This window comes from Gorilla gorilla, chromosome 1, assembly GCF_029281585.2.
Source record: "Gorilla gorilla gorilla isolate KB3781 chromosome 1, NHGRI_mGorGor1-v2.1_pri, whole genome shotgun sequence".
NCBI classification, from domain to species: Eukaryota; Metazoa; Chordata; class Mammalia; order Primates; family Hominidae; genus Gorilla; species Gorilla gorilla.
The window spans coordinates 164,318,389-164,338,920 of NC_073224.2; the positions used below are offsets into that span (position 1 = coordinate 164,318,389).

Here is a 20,532-nt window from a genome sequence, read left to right on the forward strand (position 1 = left end):
GGAAGTGAATGGAAGGCAGACCAACCCTTTTAACACCTTTCTTCTAGCTATTCACAGAAGTTCAACACCATACATGACTTGTATCACTGTCCAATCCATTATCTATATTTATTTTAAGTAATAAATAGAAATAACACTTCAGGAGTGACCTCAACTGTTAAATGTATTTAAACTTGTCTGGTCTATTCAAGTAGCCTGTACACCTATTTGTGTTTCAAAAGTCCATGTTGCCTTAGGGATTAAGACAAGATTTCTCATTTGAACTGCCCAGATTTGCAAAATACTAACGGAGAATGAAAATGATGCTTCTCCCTTTGTGTCGTTAATCAACAGTCAATTATAGATAGGGATTTCTGGGTCATCATTGTAAAAACATGCAACATTACCATTTTGCTGCTGAACAACTACTAGGCACAGAGTTAGTTACCCAATAGTTTCCCAGCTACATCACAAGAGCATCTATTGACAAAAAGACTGCAATCACATTTGATATAGCTCGTGATCTAAAAATTATTGTAATTTCAAAATAACATGAATCTAAAATATATTTCAACCTCTGCAACAGCTGTAATATATTATAAAATATCCATAATTCCCATTTGAGACAAAATCATAGAAACTACTAATATTACAGTGGTATTTATTTGTTTGCTTGCCCATGCTCATAATCCAAGGACATGTTAAGTTTTAGTCGGGATGTCAAAAAAATCCCTTTTTTTCCCATCAAAGTTCAGGATTCCCTGAACTGTATCTTCAGATTTCCTAAAACCCCTGGTTTAGAGTGACAGGGATTGGGAGACACTACCCCAAAATATGGCACCTTGGCATTTGGAAAAAACATCAGAAGCATGAAGGCCACTCTCACCTCTCCCTTCTTTCCTAAAGCAGGCCATACAATCTAGGAAGGTCACTCTCTGACCTTCCCTTCTTCCTCCCCTGAGGACCATCATGTGCCAAATGTCCTGCCCTATACCTGAAGGGAAGGAACATTATACAGAAACACTGAGAAGAGTCTCAGTAAACAGCCTTGCTAAGTTACTTCCAGTTTATTATCATTAGATTATATTCTTTGTATTTTAATCATACTGCGTGACTGTTGTATTAGTTCATTCTCATGCTGCTATTAAGAACTGTCCAAAACTGGGTAATTTATAAAGGAAAAAGATTTAATTGACTCACAGTTCTGCATGGCTGTGGAGGCCTTAGGAAACTTTTAATCATGGTGGAAGGGGAAACAAACATGTCCTTCTTCACATGGTAGCAGAAAAGAGAAGTGCCAAGAAAAGTGGGAAAAAGCCCCTTAGAAAACCATCAGATCTCATGACAACTCATTCACTATTTAAAGAACAGAATGGGACTGTTCCCATGATCTAATTGCTTCCCATGCGATCCCTTCCCCAACAAGTGGGGATTATAATTTGGATTACAATTCAAGATGAGATTTGGGTGGGGAAACAGAGCCAGACCATATCATTCCACCCCTGGCTCATCCCAAATCTTGTCTTTCTCATGTTTCAAAACAAAATTATGCCTTCCAAAAAGTTACCCAAAGACTTAACTCATTTTAGCATTAACCCAAAAGTCCAAGTCCAAAGTATCATCTGAGACAAGGCAAGTCTCTTCCACTTAGGAGCCTGTAAAATCAAAAGCAAGTTAGTTACTTCCAAGGTACAATGGGAGTATGGGCATTGGGTAAATGCTCCCATTCCAAAAGGGAGAAATTGGCCAAAGCAAAGGGGCTATAGGCCTCACACAAGTCTGAAATCCAGTGGGACGGTCAAATCTTAAAGCTCCAAAATGATCTCCTTTGACTCCATGTCTCAAATACAGGTCATGCTGATGCAAGAGGTGGGCTCCCATGGCCTTGAGCAGCTCTGCCTCTGTGGCTTTGCATGGTACAGCCCCCTTCTTGGCTGTTTTCACGGGCTGGTATTAAGTATCTGTGGCTTTTCCAGGTGCACGGTGCAAGCTGTCAGTGGATCTACCATTTTGGGGTCTGGAGGGTGGTGGCCTTCTTCTCACAGCTCCAGTAGTTGGTGCCCCAGTGGGGACTCTATATTGGGGCTCTGACCCCACATTTCCCTTCTGCAGTGCTGTGGCAGAGATTTTCCATGAGGGCTCTGCCCTGCAGCAAACTTCTGCCTGGACATCCAGGCATTTCCATACATCCTCTGAAATTTAGGTGGAGGTTCCCAAACCTCAATTCTTGACTTCTTTGTACCTGCAGGCCCAACACCACATTGCAAGTGGCCAAGGCTTGGGGCTTGAACGTTCTGAAGCAATGGCCTGGGCTATACGTTGGCCCCTTTTAGCCATGGCTGAGATGCAGGGCACCAAGTCCCAAGCCTGCACAAAGCAACAAAGCCCTGGGCCTGGCCCAAGAAACCATTTTTCTTCGTAGGCCTCCAGGCCTGTGATGGGAGGGATTACTGTGAAGACCTCTGACATGCCCTATAGACATTTTCCCCATTATCTGGGGGATTAACATTGGGCTCCTCATTACTTATGCAAATTTCTGCATCTGGCTTGAATTTCTCATCAGAAAATGGATTTTTCTTTTCTTTTGCATTGTCAGCCTGCAAATTTTCCGAGCTTTTATGCTCTGTCACCTCTTGAACACTTTGCCACTTAGAAATTTATTCTGCCAGCTACCCTAAATTATCTCTCTCAAGTTCAAAGTTCCACAGATCTCTAGGGCATGGGCAAAATGCAGCCAGTCTCTTTGCTAAAGCATAGAAAGAATGGCCTTTACTCCTTCTTCACATGGTGGCAAGGAAGGAGAAGTGCCAAGCAAAAGGGGAAAAAGCCCCTTATAAAACCATCAGATCTCGTGAGAACTCTCTCACTATCATGAGAAGAGCATGCAGGGACCACCCCCTTGTTCTAATTACCTCCCATGATGTCCCTCCTGCAAGATGTGGGGATTACAATTTGGGTTGCAATTCAATATGAGATTTGGGTGGGGACACAGAGCCAGGCCATATCAACTGTCCATAGAAATACACAGGCTTCCCTATTTCTTTGGGCCTTCATTTCTGAAGGTTCTCATGTCACGTTAAGACTTATTGAAATCATGAGTAAACTCCCATTCACAATTGCTTCAAAGAGAATAAAATACCTAGGAATACAACTTACAAGGGATGTGAAGGACCTCTTCAAGGAGAACTACAAACCACTGCTCAATGAAATAAAAGAGGATACAAACAAATGGAAGAACATTCCATGCTCATGGATAGTAAGAATCAATTTCATGAAAATGGCCATACTGCCCAAGGTAATTTATAGATTCAATGCCATCCCCATCAAGCTACCAATGACTTTCTTCACAGAATTGGAAAAAACTACTTTAAAGTTCATATGGAACCAAAAAAGAGCCCATATTGCCAAGTCAATCCTAAGCCAAAAGAACAAAGCTGGAGGCATCATGCTACCTGACTTCAAACTATACTACAAAGCTACAGTAACCAAAACAGCATGGTACTGGTACCAAAACAGAGATATAGACCAATGGAACAGAACGGAGCCCTCAGAAATAATACCACACATCTACAACTATCTGATCTTTGAGAAACCTGACCAAAACAAGAAATGGGGAAAGGGTTCCCTATTTAACAAATGGTGTTGGGAATACTGGCTAGCCATATGCAGAAAGCTGAAACTGGTTCCTTCCTTACACCTTATACAAAAATTAATTCGAGATGGATTAAAGCCTTAATTGTTAGAACCTAAAACCATAAAAACACTAGAAGAAAACCTAGGCAATACCATCCATTCAGGACATAGGCATGGGCAAGGACTTCATGTCTAAAACATCAAAAGCAATGGCAACAAAAGCCAAAATTGACAAATGGGATCCAATTAAACTAAAGAGCTTCTGCACAGCAAAAGAAACTACCATCAGACTGAACAGGCAACCTATAGAATGGGAGAAAATTTTTGCAATCTACTCATCTGACAAAGGGCTAATATCCAGAATCTACAAAGAACTCAAACAAATTTACAAGAAAAAAACAAACAACCCCATCAACAAGTGGGCGAAGGATATGAACAGACACTTCTCAAAAGAAGACATTTATGCAGCCAAAAGACACATGAAAAAATGCTCATCATCACTGGCCATCAGAGAAATGCAAATCAAAACCACAATGAGATACCACCTTACACCAGTTAGAATGGTGATCATTAAAAAATCATGAAACAACAGGTGCTGGAGAGGATGTGGAGTAACAGGAACACTTTTACACTGTTGGTGGGACTGTAAACTAGTTCAACCATTGTGGAAGACAGTGTGGCGATTCCTCAGGGATCTAGAACTAGAAATACCATTTGACCCAGCCATCCTATTACTGGGTATATACCCAAAGGATTATAAATCATGCTGCTATGAAGACACATGCACACATATGTTTATTGTGGCACTATTCACAATAGCAAAGACTTGGAACCAACCCAAATGTCCAACAATGATACACTGGATTAAGAAAATGTGGCATATATACACCATAGAATACTATGCAGCCATTAAAAATGATGAGTTCATGTCCTTTGTAGGGACATGGATGAAGCTGGAAACCATCATTCTCAGCAAGGACAAAAAACCAAACACCGTATGTTCTCACTCATAGGTGGGAATTGAACAATAACACTTGGACACAGGAAGGGGAGCATCACAAACTGGGGCCTGTTGTGGGGTGGGGGGAGGTGGGAGGGATAGCATTAGGAGATATACCTAATGTAAATGATGAGTTAATAGGTGCAGCACACCAACATGGCACATGTATACATATGTAACAAACCTGCACGTTGTGCACATGTACTCTAGAACTTAAAGTATAATTAAAAAAAATATATATATATATAAAGACTTATATTGAATAAATTTGTTAGGCTTTTTTTTGTTGTTAATTTGTATTTTGTTACAGGTGTATCAGCCATGAACCCTGTGATGGGTGAAGAAGTAAATCTTTTTTCCACTATAATAGTAAAAATAGTAAAAGCAAGTTAGAATAATTGTTAGAAACATTAGCTTTTTTAGAGGTGAGCTTTTGTTAAACAAGTCATTCAATAGTATGACAAAGGCACTGAAACTATACTTATAGGCCAATTGTTTCTCTGAATGATCCTTTGTTTATTATTTATATCTTTTGTTTACTAATTTATTACACCTTTGTATGTATATTTTTAAATATACATAAATGCACATATGGTTAAGTGACACATTTAAAACTCTTGACTGTAGCTTCAAAATGCACTTGCCTTATTAATACATAAAACAATGCATATGCTAAATTTTTTTACTATCTTAGTAAAATTTTACCAGTTCCCTTGATAGACAAATGGATAAAACATGCCCATTATCTTGCATATTTATTGCTTTGTAATGAATATATCATTATTTTATTTACATCTTTTAACAAAAGCAACTAACTAGTGAATGGGCAGAGTCACAGAACAATTAGGATGTAGATAACTGAGAACTGTCTATCATAGACAAGTGTTTTAGCCCTGAATGAACTCCAGTAAGGTTGTTAATGTTCTGTGAACACGCTTCTATATCTTTTCTATATTTTATAAAGTAGAAAAAATGACCATGTATACTCACATGACTGTTTCAGTCTGTTCTTATGCTGCTAATAAAGACATATCTAAGACTGGGTAATTTATAAAGAAAAGAGGTTTAACGGACTCACAGTCCCACATGGCTGGGGAGGCCTCACAGTCATGATGGAAGGCAAAGGAAAAGCAAAACCATGTCTTACATGGCCGCAGGCCAGGGAGCACATGCAGGGGAACTGCCTTTTTATAAAACAATGGGATCTTGTGAGACTTATTTACTATCCTGAGAACAGCATGGGAAAAACCTGCCCCCATGATTCAGTTACCTCTCACTGGGCCCCTCCTATGACACATGGTGATTATGGGAGCTATAATTCAAGATGATATTTCAGTGGGGACACAGCCAAACCAATGACCTAAAGGTATTTACACGTCTTTTTTCTATCATGTTAGCTAATGGACAATCTAGAATGTAAATGAATAAGATATATACATATATATATAATTAACCGATATTTGCTTGTTTTTATATTCTATATTTATGAATTTAGTTCTACTTAGAAAATATCCAGATAACCAAAGACTATTTTAATGAAATTAATTAGTTTAACAATAGTCTGGGGTCTTGAAGTCAGCCAGAGATTTTGGAAATTGTTTGAGGCTGACATTGAAGAGAAACACAATCCTTACTGATCTTAAAACAGTTCATCAGACAAATATGATATTTAAAATTTGATATAGGTAGTATAAGTAAAGTTACTAGATCTATATGATTTATGGTATTATCTGAAGCTCACAAGAGCAAATATTTCCAAAGATGGTTGAATGATAATTTTATAATTTTTAACAGTTAATGGAAGTAAAAATCAGTATAGGAAATCTAGCAAATCAGAATTAATTAAGTTTCTCATGAGAAAATAATATGCTAACATTTTTCACACTGTGATGAAATCAGGGGAAGACATGTAGCTATTTTTAAAGCCAAATTACCAAACCAATTTAATTCGTCCAGTGATTCCCTTGATAGAAATATAACCTAACCTTATTTGTTTACAATTTTTTCTGTATTTACCAAATATTAAAACTTTCCAATTTTTGTTTAAAAGTACTGTTCTCTTAGAATTCTCCCCTGCCCCCACTGTTTTCCAAACTGATAACTACTTATATTTTTCTGCCTCTTGAGACTTTGCAACCAAGGCCATTAATTTAATTTATAGTAAGCTCCTCCTCCTCCTCCTCATACTTCTCCTTCTTGTTTTATTGAGTTATGGCTTCAGCAAGCCTCTCAAGCTTTTATAAATGGTCAGCACACTTAAAACATTAGGATATAAATTTTTCTCTCTTCTTCCTGAAGATTATTGAATTTCTTATTCGTCTCTATAAGTCAATCAGAATAGGAGTTCTCTTAACCATAAGAGACTTTATAATTAAATTAAATTTTTTTTTTCAGACATAGACACAAATCTTGACGAACACTTCAGCCCTGCCTCCAGAATGAAAGGGGGAAACCTAGACCTGAATGGGCTTGACCATCTCACAACTGCTCATGTGACGACCACATTCGTGGCAGGTAAAAAGATTGCTGTATCAACTCAAGAAAGCAATAGCCTCACTTTCTTTGTATTTTGAATTGCAACAACAACTTTGATATCGACAATGAAGCAATGGTATCTAAGAACAAAAGAGCATTTGCCAAAAGTCGTCATAATATCAAGTGATTGTATAAGCAGAAACAAGCTGTCACAGACCTGTGTGACAGCTAACATAAGGAGAATGCTTTCTTCTGATGCTATTTATTTACAGGCAGTTTTAATATAAATCATTTCAATTATATCTACATCAAATAAAATAAAAAATTAGTGAAGCCCCCAGATTCTTCATTGGACCAGAAGACACGGAAATAAATCCTGGAAATTATCGACATTTCTTCCACCATGCAGATGAAGACGATGAGGAGGAAGATGATTCTCCACCAGAAAGGCAGATTGTGGTTGGAATATGTTCCATGGCAAAGAAATCCAAATCCAAACCAATGAAGGAAATTCTTGAATGGGTCTCCTTATTTAAATATATCACAGTAGTGGTATTTGAAGAGGAGGTTATTTTGAGGGAACCAGTGGAAAACTGGCCTTTATGTGATTGTCTTTTTTCTTTCCACTCTAAAGGATTTCCACTGGACAAAGTGGTTGCCTATGCAAAACTCAGGAATCCATTTGTAATCAATGACTTGAATATGCAGTATCTCATACAAGATTGGAGAGAGGTATATAGTATTCTTCAAGCTGAAGCTATTTTACTTCCTTGTTATGCAATTTTGAACCGTGACCCAAATAATCCCAAAGAATGTAATCTGATTGAAGGGGAAGATCATGTAGAAGTAAATAGGGAAGTTTTTCAAAAGCCATTTGTAGAAAAGCCAGTCAGTGCAGAAGATCACAATGTTTACATTTATTACCCAACTTCTGCTGGCAGTGGAAGTCAAAGACTCTTTAGAAAGATTGGCAGTAGAAGTAGTGCTTATTCTCCACAAAGCAGTGTACAAAAATCAAGCTCATATACACATGAAGAGTTTATGCCCGGAGACGGTACTAATGTTAAGAGATTCCTCATGTTTTGCACCACCAACACCTTTGGCAGTCTGAAGCCTATGGACTCTTTTTTAACAGTAGTGTTCTTAAATGCTTTAAACATGTAAGATTATAATGGAGACAAATTTTATTCAAATATAATAAAATATTTAAAACTAAAAAAGAAATAGACACAAATATGCCATTCGTTTAGAAAATGTTTCATACTCAGCAGAAGTATCTTGTCATATCTCTGGGCAAGGAAAGAACTCTGAGAGAGTCTAAAGTTGCCTTTCTTTGTATTTTATTATGTCCTTTTTCGGGAAGACTTGTTCAGACATGATCAACTTATGGGTTCTACTGTAAGATTTTATAATATTTTGTCGTAGTTCACATGAAGTTCTTCCTCACGTGTTCACTTGGCTTATTTGTGACTATTTCCATGGGACTTTTTTATTTATTAATATTTTCAAAGAGGAAAGAATAAAAAATTCATGTACTCTGAATCCTTTAGTTTCCTCAGAAGGCCATGAAGCCCCAGACAAGCCAGAAGCAATTATTCCCATTTTAAGGACATTTGAGCCTGCATACAATTGTAATGCAAACCAAGCAAAGCTCTTTCAGAAGGCACAACTCTACTTCATGATCCATGAAAAACTGGTTTTAATATTTGCATGCATTTTCTTCCTGTGAAGGTCTGTTTGAACTGGATATTTCTATAGCATGCACAAATGATAGATTGTTATGATCAATTAATATTCAAAATTTTCCCCAGAGAGAGAGAGAGAGAATGAGAGGTAGAATCACTCACAGGTACAGAAAGAACTACCATTATAAACAGACTATTATAAAGACAAGCTTCCTTCTGTGATGGTTTCCCAATGAATCATACTTCTCTGTCTCCATATGCTTGTGTAGTCCCTGTCAGATTTACTCTGGGCTTGACAATTGACTTGCTCCAGCCAACAAGATATCAGCAGATATACAGCAAGCAAAGGCTTGATAAGCATGTGTGCATTGGGGCTTGCTCTCTTGGAGCACTTCTGCCACCATGTGAAGAAGCCAGGATGAAAGACCTCATAGAGAGAGACCCAGCTGGCTTAGCTGGTCCAACCATCCAAGCTGAGACTGTAGACATGTAAGAGAAGTTGTATGATATCATCCAGCCCCAGCTGAATACAGGGATGACTACAAACACATGAGTTAGGCTTGGCAAGATCAGCAGAAGAAACTCAACAAAAATTTGGTGAAACTGTTGTTGTTTCAAGGCACTGTGTTTTGGGGTGGTTTGCCACACAGTAACAAATAACTTACATATCTTTATTTTCTAAGGAAAGTAAAAGGCCTTTTCCCCCTTTCAGTACAACGACCTAAAAATAACTGACCAAAGCAATTATAGATCATAAGACAAACAACATGAAGTTTCTTTCAATGGTTGGAAAAGTTAACAAATCAAGCAGATGTGACAAGGGCAATTCCTCAGCCCCAAGGCTGAGGCCAGCCAAATCTGACTACTGCCTTATCTCATCATCTGGTTAAGAGATATCAGGAGATATCAGAATTTCTATGACAGTCAGACAAAAAACTAAACAAAGATAAAGGGCCAAGCAGATTCCCAGTTACCTGTAACTTGTCAGAGACCATAGAAAACAATTTCCCAACATTAATTCAACTGCAACTGTGAACAAAAACACACATAGCTAAGAGCCAGGTTTAGCATGTAAGAGCCCATGAGTTCGATCCCTGTATAATGGCATGCACTGGGGAAGTGAGCAAAGGCAAGACAGAACACGGTGGGTCTGGATGAAAAACTTTCTTAGGCTGCATGCTTCTAAGGGCTCAGAGGCTTATCGGAATAACAGTCAAAGAATAATTTAGAGGTATTTAGTTTGGCTAGAAACTGAGCTGAGTTTACTTAGATTGGAGAGAGGTAGTATTTTCCCTGTATCAAGCATAGGTTGATTATCATGGAACAAAAGTAAAGAAGGCTTTATTGAAACAAGAACTATAGACTGGTAGAACAATAATTTTGTTTTGTTTTGTTTTAAATTGACAGATAAAATTACATGTGTTTATCACATACAGTATGATGTTTTGATGTATACATATATTGTGGATTCACCTACTCTAGCTGATTAACGTATGCATTACCTCACATAGTTATCATTTTGTGGTGAGAACACTTAACATCCTCTATCTTAGCATTTTTCAAGAATACAGTATATTGTTATTAACTATAACCATGTTGTATGATAGATCTCTTGAAGTTATTCCTCTCATCTAACTGAAATTGCATATCCTTTGACCAACATCTTTCCAACTCTCTTCCCCCCATCCGCCTCAGCCCGTGGAAATCACTCATCTACTCTCCAGTTATATGAATCAACTTGTTTAGATTCCACATACGTGTGAGATTGTGTGATAATTGTGCTCCTGTGCCTGGCTTATTTCACTTAACACAATGTCCTCCAGGTTCATTCATATTGTTGCAATTGGCAGAAGATATCTACAGTCTGATGTTTATTGCAGCACTATTCACAACAGCCAAGATATTGGAATGAATCTAAGTGTCGAAAATGAATGAATGGATAAAGAAAATGTGGTAAATATACATAGTGGAAAGCTATGTATAGTCATAAAAATAATGAATTTTGTTTTTTGTCCATGGGCAAGTTGATTGGCTGAAAACTACAAAGAAAGAAGGACCGTTTTCCTTGGAGCAGGCTGACAAGATTTATCAGAGAAAGCAAATTTAATTATTAATGGGTTGCTTGAGAAACTTTATGATTTCAGCTGTGGAGTATATTCAGTTGCTGTCTCTGTGTAACACAGCCTGGGCTCTTTCGTTGGCTTTCCTACCTTAGTTAAACCTAGACTGCACCACTTTCCTCACTATAAATCCTCATGGGACAGTGTTGAACTTTTCCTGATTCCTTGCAGGTTTTATTTCATTTTGTTTTGATATTAAGATCCTACAACTTTAATACATATTAACAACTGTGTTTGTTATTATAAGAATAAATACATTTCAGGTTATAAACTAGCTATTAAAACTAGATTCTACTTACTATGTTAAATCATACAAATGCTTCTATGTTTCACTTGTGTGATTTTGGACCAGTGATGGCCATCAGAGTCACTATACTTGAAACATGAAACTTGCTTTAATCGTACTATTAGCTTCTAATATTATAATAAGACAATAAATGATGTCATATTATTTAAGTCTTTTTATTTTGTATCATATTTACTGCATAGAGATGTCATGAGGATTAAAAGAGTTAATACAATAATTGCCATGTAAATGTTAGCTATTATTACACAATTATAATAAATATTTTAAGAAGGAAGGTCAAGAGAATATACAATAATTTGGCAAAACTATGTCAACTGCATAGGTGGATTTATATCAGTGAGGTACTAGGTAATAGAGGGAAAGAAATTCACTATACTTTTGAATTAAAATTCCAAGCACTATTTTAATATCTTTTTGGAAAAGGCTAATTTAAGGGGATCTCATGGCTAGTCCTTTTAAAGGCATGTCTGTGTATAGTGTGTATTCCCATGTTTCAATTCTTATAAATTTTCCCAATAAAATATTTTTAAATTTGTCTTCTCCACTCCCCCAGTTTGGCCCGGAATTGATAAACTTTAAATACAATGAAGATCTGTTTATCAGAAAAATATTTTACTCTGCTTAATTTCTTAATGTAATAAAATATATATCACCAAAAATATTGTCATTTTAAACATTTTTCAGTTGCAATTCAGTGTCATTAACTAAATTCACAGTGTTGTACAACCATACCATTATTTCCAAAAACTCTTCATCACCCAGACAGAAACTCCGTACCCATTAAGCAATAACTCTCTATTCCTCACTTCCACCAGCCCCTGGTAACCTCTACGCTACTTCTTCTCCCTATGACTTTGACTATTCTAGATACTTAATGTAAGTGCAATTTTTGTCCTTTTGGGTCTGGCTTATTTCAGTTAGTATAATGTTTTTGAGGTTCATCAGTGTTGTGGCATGTATCAGAATCACTTCTTTTTATGGCTGAATTATATCCCATAGCATGTATAGACCACATTTTGTTTATCCACTCATATATTGATGGATGCTTGGGTTGTTTCCACCTTTTGGCTACTGTGAATAATGCTGTAATGAACATTTTTGTGCAAGTATTGGTGTGAGTTTTTGTTTTTAATTATTTTGAATATATACTGAGGAATGGAGTTGCTGGCTCCTATGAACTGTTTCAGTTTCTAAATCTAAATTAGTTAAAATTATGTTAAATTAAAAATTCAGTCCCTTAGTTATGCTAGCCATATTTCGAGAACTCTTTAGTCACATACAGCTAATGATTACCATATTAGTCAGTGCAGGTCTGGATTAATAATTTGATGAATATCTTTATAATAAATCTACTAATTATGCCCATTTTCTCTACTGCTCAAATAAGCCTTGTTCTTCCTGCTTTTGTGCTTTGGTTTACCTTTCCTGAGGTCATACTTCTTTTTGCCTGGGATATCTACCTATTCTCTATTTTCTTTTATAGAAATGTTATCTGTTTCAGAAAGTATTCTTTATTACTGCAGCTCACACTGATCATTCCTACTCATAAACTGTCAAAGCATTTGTTAACTTTATTATTTCCATGACATTTACTTGCATTATACTGTAGTTTATTTCTTTGTTTCTTATGTGGATTAAAATTCCTTATTGGCAAAGCTAATAATAAAAACAAGAACTACATCAGCAAAACAAAACTAGTCATTTATTAAATGATTGCAGTTCCTCAGGCACAGTGTTGTTTTATACACTCCATTTCATTTACTTCTTAAAACAGAAAGGAAGTAGTATTATCTGAATTCTAAATCAGGATTTGGGGTTTACAGGCTAAGTATCATGTTTAAATCCCTATATCTAGCAAATGGTAGAGTCAGAATTCAAACTCAGGTATGTCAGATGCTCTTACAAGTCTGCTTATACTTTATAAATATTACTTTGGGAAATCTTTATAAATAATATTATCTAACATTTACTTATTGTTTACTCTGTGCCAGATCTTATTGTAAGTGCTTTTCTTGTATATAATAACTTAATTCTTATAACAGTCTTAGGAAGTGTGAGCTGTAATCACCATCATTTTATATATGTGATAACAGTTCAGAAAAGTTAAGTTTCACAAGCCAGACGCAAAAAGCCTAACATCGCATGTTCTCACTCATACGTGGAAGCTAAAAAATGTGTACGCATGGATGTAGAGAGTGAAATGATAGGCAAAGGAGACTCCGAGGGGTGAATGGGTGGGTGTGGCAGGGGTGCATGATGAGGAATTACTTAATGGGTAAAATGTATGTTATTCAGGTGATGGATACCCTAAAGCCTTGACATTACAATTACACAATCTATGAATGTAACAAATTTGCACTTGTACCCCATAAATTTAAACAAGTTAAAAATAAATACATAAATAATGCCTCCCCAAAGTTTCATACCTATTAAATGGCAGAGTCAAGATCTGGACTGAGTGTAAATCAGAGCTTGCATTTTTTTTTTATTATTATTATACTTTAAGTTTTAGGGTACATGTGCACAATGTGCAGGTTAGTTACATATGTATATATGTGCCATGCTGGTGTGCTGCACCCATTAACTCGTCATTTAGCATTAGGTATATCTCCTAATGCTATCCCTCACCCCTCCCCCCACCCCACAACAGTCCCCAGAGTGTGATGTTCCCCTTCCTGTGTCCATGTGTTCTCATTGTTCAATTCCCACCTATGAGTGAGAACATGGGGTGTTTGGTTTTTTGTCCTTGCAATAGTTTACTGAGAATGATTTCCAGTTTCATCCATGTCCCTAGAAAGGACATGAACTCATCATTTTTTATGGCTGCATAGTATTCCATGGTGTATATGGGCCACATTTTCTTAATCCAGTCTATCATTGTTGGACATTTGGGCTGATTTCAAGTCTTTGCTATTGTGAATAGTGCCACAATAAACATACGTGTGCATGTGTCTTTATAGCAGCATGATTTATAGTCCTTTGGGTATATACCCAGTAATGGGATGGCTGGGTCAAATGGTATTTCTAGTTCTAGATCCCTGAGGAATCGCCACACTGACTTCCACAATGGTTGAACTAGTTTACAGTCCCACCAACAGTGTAAAAGTGTTCCTATTTCTCCACATCCTCTCCAGCACCTGTTGTTTCCTGACTTTTTAATGATTGCCATTCTAACTGGTGTGAGATGGTATCTCATTGTGGTTTTGATTTGCATTTCTCTGATGGCCAGTGATGGTGAGCATTTTTTCATGTGTTTTTGGCTGCGTAAATGTCTTCTTTTGAGAAGTGTCTGTTCATATCCTTCGCCCACTTTTTGATGGGGTTGTTTTTTTCTTGTAAATTTGTTGGAGTTCATTGTAGATTCTGGATATTAGCCCTTTGTCAGATGAGTAGGTTGCGAAAATTTTCTCCCACTTTGTAGGTTGCCTGTTTACTCTGATGGTAGTTTCTTTTGCTGTGCAGAAGCTCTTTAATTAGATCCGATTTGTCAATTTTGGCTTTTGTTGCCATTGCTTTTGGTGTCTTAGACATGAAGTCCTTGCCCATGCCTATGTCCTGAATGGTAATGCCTAGGTTTTCTTCTAGGGTTTTTATGGTTTTAGGTCTAACGTTTAAGTCTTTAATCCATCTTGAATTAATTTTTGTATAAGGTGTAAGGAAGGGATCCAGTTTCAGCTTTCTACACATGGCTAGCCAGTTTTCCCAGCACCATTTATTAAATAGGGAATCCTTTCCCCATTTCTTGTTTTTCTCAGGTTTGTCAAAGATCAGATAGTTGTAGATAAGCGGCATTATTTCTGAGGGCTCTGTTCTGTTCCATTGATCTATATCTCTGTTTTGGTACCAGTACCATGCTGTTTTGGTTACTGTAGCCTTGTAGTATAGTTTGAAGTCAGGTAGCGTGATGCCTCCAGCTTAATAGCTTACCAACTAAAAAGAGTCCAGGACCAGTTGGATTCACAGCCGAATTCTACCAGAGGTACAAGGAGGAACTGGTACCATTCCTTCTGAAACTATTCCAATCAATAGTAAAAGAGGGAATCCTCCCTAACTCATTTTATGAGGCCAGCATCATCCTGATACCAAAGCCGGGCAGAGACACAACCAAAAAAGAGAATTTTAGACCAATATCCTTGATGAACATTGACGCAAAAATCCTCAATAAAATACTGGCAAACCGAATCCAGCAGCACATCAAAAAGCTTATCCACCATGATCAAGTGGGCTTCATCCCTGGGATGCAAGGCTGGTTCAATATATGCAAATCAATAAATGTAATCCAGCATATAAACAGAACCAAAGACGAAAACCACATGATTATCTCAATAGATGCAGAAAAGGCCTTTGACAAAATTCAACAACTCTTCATGCTAAAAACTCTCAGTAAATTAGGTATTGATGGGACGTATCTCAAAATAATAAGAGCTATCTATGACAAACCCACAGCCAATATCATACTGAATGGGAAAAAACTGGAAACATTCCCTTTGAAAACTGGCACAAGACAGGGATGCCCTCTCTCACCAGTCCTATTCAACACAGTGTTGGAAGTTCTGGCCAGGGCAATTAGGCAGCAGAAGGAAATAAAGGGTATTCAATTAGGAAAAGAGGAAGTCAAATTGTCCCTGTTTGCAGATGACATGATTGTATATCTAGAAAACCCCACTGTCTCAGCCCAAAATCTCCTTAAGCTGATAAGCAACTTCAGCAAAGTCTCAGGATACAAAATCAATGTACAAAAATCACAAGCATTCTTATACACCAACAACAGACAAACAGAGAGCCAAATCATGAGTGAACTCCCATTCACAATTGCTTCAAAGAGAATAAAATACCTAGGAATCCACTTTACAAGGGACATGAAGGACCTCTTTAAGGAGAACTACAAACCACTGCTCAATGAAATAAAAGAGGATACAAAGAAATGGAAGAACATTCCATGCTCATGCGTAGGAAGAATCAATGTTGTGAAAATGGCCATACTGCCCAAGGTAATTTATAGATGCAATGCCATCCCTATCAAGCTACCAATGACTTTCTTCACAGAATTGGAAAAAACTACTTTAAAGTTCATATGGAACCAAAAAAGGGCCTGCATTCCCAAGTCAATCCTAAGCCAAAAGAACAAAGAGCTTGCATTTTAAGTAATCATATTATTTATAAACTTTATTCAACAAACATTTGTTGAGTATTACTATGTCCCAGACACCATGCTGAATACTAGGGATTTAAAGATGAATAGACCAGAGTGTGTGTTTAGCTTTCCAGTTTAGCCTACTAAAATAAACAAGAAATATTTGTCATTGGTATAAAAGTTATTAATCACAACTACTACCAGCACCACCAAATAATAATGAGGGCTTGCTGTTTTCGGGAACTGTTTTAAGTGTTTTGCAGACACTAATTCATTTAGCCTCACAGCAACTTTTAAAGATCACCATTATTATTGTTGTTTTTATTTTTTAGATCAGAAACTGATCAGCAGAGATGTTAGGTTAACTTGTCTGAGCCAGAAGCGGAAGGACTAACTTATGAACATAAGCAATTTGGCTCTAGAACTCAAGTGCTCAAATATTCCCTGTGGGTAATAGAGTCTTAGTTTTTCTGGAGCGTGAACAAGTGCCATTATATAGAACACATTTAAACCTGACTCTTGAAAAACAATTTCAGGAGCATGGAGAAAACAGGAATGATAGTCATTCTGCAATGAGATTTTAAAAGGCGCAGTTTCTAGAATGGTCAGCAGAGGGTGAAGGGAGGCAGCATTTGTAAGATGCCACTTCATTACAATGGAGTAAACTGTGTGGAACTGATCATCTCTAAAGTCCTCTCTTGCTCTAACATTTCAGGATGATCCTTGTTTGAATTATTTTTAGTTCAATGTTACACAACACAAGCAAAAAAAAGAAGTAGCTCCTTCTGAAATACACATAGCTGAGATGATTTTTTATCTGAGTTAGCACAGCATTTATTTCAATATTTATTGAATATTTTATAAGAATGTCTCTAAAGAAGTAAGTATAAGATGATCCGTAAAGAGCTCAAGTCTGTACTGAAGAGGCAAGGTAAAGAAAAATTTACATGATGACATAAGCATCATATGAACAAAGTTTCAGAGTTCAGAGACAAGGAGAAAATAATGGGGCTGAAATAGAAGGGAATTCTTCATGGAAAAGGTAGCCTTATCCAGGACTGAAGGGTGGGTAATATGTGTACAGGAAGGGAAAAGTTGGCTTCTCCTTAAAATTAAATTTCCCAGGTGCTTATGATTTGTCGTCAGTGAGTCCAGGCACTGCAGAGAAAATAAGGATGAGTGATACTGTCCAGGCAGGGTGGCTCATCCATGTAATCCAGCACTTTGGGAGGCCAAGGTGGGCAGATTATTTGAGCTCAGGAGCTTGAGGCCAGCCTGGGCAACATGGCAAAAACTTATCTCTACAAAAAATACAAAAATTGGCTGGGCGCAGTGGCTCATGTCTGTAATCCTAGCGCTTTGGGGGGCCGAGGCAGGTGGATCACCTGAGGTCAGGAGTTCAAGACCAGCCTGGCCAACATGGTGAAACGCCATCTCTACTAAAAATACAAAAATCAGCTGGGCGCAGTGGAGTGTGCCTGTAATCCCAGCTACTCGGGAGGCTGAGGCAGGAGAATCGGGAGGCGGAGGTTACAGTGAGCTGAGATTGCGCCATTGCACTCCAGCCTGGGTGACAGAGCAAAACTCTGTCTCAAAAAAAAAAAAAAAAAAAAAAAAATTAGCCAGGCGTGGTGGTGCATGCCTATAGTCCCAGCTACTTTGGAGACAGAAGTGAGAGGATGGCTTGAGCCCAGGAGGTGGAGGTTGCAGTGAGATGAGATTAGGCTGCTGCACTCCAGTCTAAGTGACAGAGCGAGACCCCGTCTCAAAAAAAAAGAGTGATATTGTCTCTGTCTTAAGGAAGTCACAGATACCCTAGCAGTAATAATACAAGAAAGGATATGGTAGACAACAAGATGCACTGTTGGAAAAGTTAACAACAAAACAATATGTTTCCCATTCTAAAGAGAGGAACCAGACCATTCATGTTGTACTTTCAAAGGTCAAGGTTCTAAACTAGTTCTGCCAGCTGCAGTGATTCACTCCTCTCTAGTCTACATAAGAAGTTGAGGTTGAAGAGAAAGAGATTTATTTGGTGAGAAATTGACAGTGTTTTACATTTCACCCACCTTAAGTACCAGCCTCTGATGGAGAAGAGGATGTATTTTTTGATGGTACAAATCCCCTAAATAGACACTGCAGAGCATGCTCGGAGGAATGGAAATTGCCTCAGTGCTGGCACAGCAAGAATTTCAGACCCTGAAGAATATGGCTCCCTGGATAGGCGACTAAATGCCTTCTGTTGGTGTTCTAAGTTGTTTCTGAGTATTGACATAGTTGGGGACCTGAAAGACAGCGAGTCCATGTCTTTCTCTGACCTGGAAAATTGGGCGGTTGCCAATTCCTCTGAACCTCAGGTGAGCTTCTGTGAAATACACTTAAAGCATGGCGAGTTGCATCCACTGATCTCTTCTTATTTTATTTTTATCAATGACGGTTTATTTACTCTTTGGGAGTAAACAGGTAAAAACAACCTTCTGTAGAAGCCAAGTTGTCTTTTCACCTGTCCTTGAATTTGGACCAGTCAGATAGCCCAGTAATAGTAATAATAATAATAATAGTGAAAAAAGGCAGAATGTGGTAGATGCACAATCCTCTCTCCTCAGGTTAAGGAGAGGCTTTTCTAGAGGACCACTTGGAAAGCTTTTGCATGTCTCCAGGAACTTGAGCATCTTACCAGTGAATATTCTAAAGCTGAGATGCTGTAGCTGGAATTGCCCAGTCTGGCGGCTGAACACGCAGGTGGCTGCTTTGTGACTGGGCTGTACTTCCTCATGTGGCAGGCTAATGGTGAATGTTTCTGAGACTTGATAAGGACCCTATGGAAATGATTGTAACCAAGAGTACTTGCCTGAAGGACAGGAACTGAGGGGTGGACCCCAGAAATCCAGCAGGCAGACAGAAAAGAGGCAGACAAGCCATTTGCCTGGGATTGATGAGAAACCCACAAAGGCACCCTACAGAGTCAGCTATTGTATTTCTGCCACCCAGAGGGCCCTGCAGGTAGATTACAACTGTAGCTGTCACAAAAGCTGTGCTGCATTTTCCCAACTCTTACCCTCCTACCCACAGATATCAGAAGCAATGACTAGCAAATTGGGGGGATGGAGCTAGAAAAAGAAAAGCTAATTTTACTTCCTACTTACATAGGCTGGGGATAGAAGAAATTTAAATTTGAGTTTTGAGTTTGAAATTATATTCAATGGAGATGTATCTTCTGCTTTCTAACTTGCTTTTAATGGTGTTGTGTGGTTCTCAGTTTTTCTCAGCTTTGCGTTCTTCCCTTTCATCTTCAATACTGTTTTACACCTTATTTCTTTAAAAATTGATTTTATGTTCTCATTAACTTTTATATCATGAAGCACTGGCTGGAAATTATTTCTTTGTGAAGTTCTGCTTACTTCCAGTGTGGTTTTTCATCTGTATTTATATCCTTCTTTCTCATATGTATTTATTTTTGCTGATAATTTGTTTGCAAAGTTATTGTGTCCCTTCTTTTTATCTTTTAAAATACAGCAGTTTTGTTTAGGCCTTCTCTTTGCTGTGCTATAGTGTGAGTGAATTCCACTTGCTTTTCTATTACCTTAGATTCAAGGAGGAAGAAAGAGCTCAACTGTGGCTGTGTACAGTTGGAGGAGGATCCACACTCTACTCTCTTCTGAAATTTTAGTAAATGTTTTCTGTGCTAAAATCTTAATCTATTGGAGTTTATATTCATCACACTGAGAAGTATTCTTGGGCTTTGGATTATTTCTTCTAATCAACATGTAGCCCAGATTCTTTGTTTGCTTTAAAGAAAGTAATCTGGAATTTGGTTTTGTTCGTTGAGTTCTCTATTTCAATGTCATTAGCTTGTTTTATGTTTCCCTTTCCATATTTGCCCATTTCTCCCCAGTAGCAATTTCTCTTCCTCCCAAGCTCCTCTCTCTTATCTTCTGGGAAAAAAATAAACAACATAGGAAGTACATGTAGGTTACTTCCCTTCAGGCACTACACATGCTTCTTCTCCACTTTCCCTCCCTTAGAGACTCTTGTCCTAATTATTTTCTATTTTTTTCTTCCTTTCTGCTATATCACTATTTATTGTTGGAGATAATTAACTATGGGTGTTTATGATTGTTCTGCCATCCTCTCCTTTTTCACCCAGCTGGAAGATGCCAAAAGGGAGATTTCCAATAGTTCCCTTTTCTGGTAGAACA

General features: G+C 37.7%; 1 protein-coding gene across 3 annotated transcripts in view; it reads left to right on the plus strand.

The window, feature by feature from the left end:
• Positions 1 to 20,532, plus strand: part of SLC44A5 (solute carrier family 44 member 5) — a 521,022-nt gene that overhangs the window by 75,830 nt on the left and 424,660 nt on the right. For 2 of the 3 annotated variants that reach the window (XM_063697637.1, XM_055367164.2), the window contains exon 3: positions 7,007 to 7,126. The exons of the other annotated variant lie outside the window; for it this stretch is intronic. The gene's annotated coding sequence lies outside the window, so the exon portion shown is untranslated. The remainder of the gene's footprint in view (positions 1 to 7,006; positions 7,127 to 20,532) is intronic. 3 annotated transcript variants of the gene reach the window in all.